Source organism: Rhinopithecus bieti, unplaced genomic scaffold (assembly GCF_001698545.2).
Source record: "Rhinopithecus bieti isolate Rb0 unplaced genomic scaffold, ASM169854v2 scaffold_8350, whole genome shotgun sequence".
NCBI classification, from domain to species: Eukaryota; Metazoa; Chordata; class Mammalia; order Primates; family Cercopithecidae; genus Rhinopithecus; species Rhinopithecus bieti.
Window position 1 is genome coordinate 1,154,113 of NW_016806031.1, and position 849 is coordinate 1,154,961.

Here is an 849-nt window from a genome sequence, read left to right on the forward strand (position 1 = left end):
AACCCCACCCCCCCACCAGCAGAGATCCCGCTGGAGTCCCCTTTCATGGCATGAAAGGTTTGTTCTTTAGTTCTTCACAGTAAACCTTGCTACCACCAACTTTTCGGTCTGTACCATCTAAAAGAGCTGTAACACTCACTGCACAGGTCCGGGGCTCCATTCCTGAGACCACGAACCCACCGGCCGGAGCCAACTCAGGACACGGTATGTGTTCCAGAGAACTTCCTCAGGCCTTGGAAACAGAACATAGTAAAGAGGTTTCTTTGTCATGGGTCAGCAGTCACTATTTCCCAGCTCGCCTCCGAGAGCTAACGGAAGTGCAGCCTAAACTGCGTGCGGCGTTGTTTCCACCACAGCCGAGTGTCTGCAAACCCTCGGGAGTGCCTCCTAGCGGCGGAGCGAGAAGTAGTCCTGGGCGAGCTTCTAGGAGTAAACTGCTAAACCCAAAGGGTTTGCGAGGGACAGGCTGGGTGGCAAGACTTTTAAAGCCTCCAGATGGAACCATTTCCCCTAGAGGGACTCCCTAAGTCGCCACAGGTGCCGACTCTTTCTGACAGTAAAGGAGCAGGACCAGAAGTGTAAAGATTGTGGCCAGGTGCTCCAAGCCCAAGCAAGATCCATTCAGCAGGAGCAGTTGGGTTAGAAAGATGAAGGCGCCCAGCGTCTGCAGCGGAGTCGGGGGGAAGCGAAAAATGTCCCTGCCCAGCGCCCCGCGCGCTGGATCGCCGGGGCGAGCCTGAGGGTGGAGAGGCCGCGGGGTGGAGGTGCAACGAGGAGGCGCGCAGGGGTGCGTGGGCGGGTGCGGGAGGAGTGCAGGATATGGAGGGAGGGGAATCTTGCGGTGGCGCC

General features: G+C 58.0%; 1 long non-coding RNA gene across 1 annotated transcript in view; it reads right to left on the reverse strand.

The window, feature by feature from the left end:
- Positions 1–341, reverse strand: part of LOC108531176 (uncharacterized) — a 12,547-nt gene extending 12,206 nt beyond the window's left edge. Inside the window, exon 1 of the long non-coding RNA XR_001886078.1 lies at positions 140–341. This is a non-coding gene — a long non-coding RNA (uncharacterized LOC108531176). The remainder of the gene's footprint in view (positions 1–139) is intronic.
- Positions 342–849: the final 508 nt, after the last annotated feature.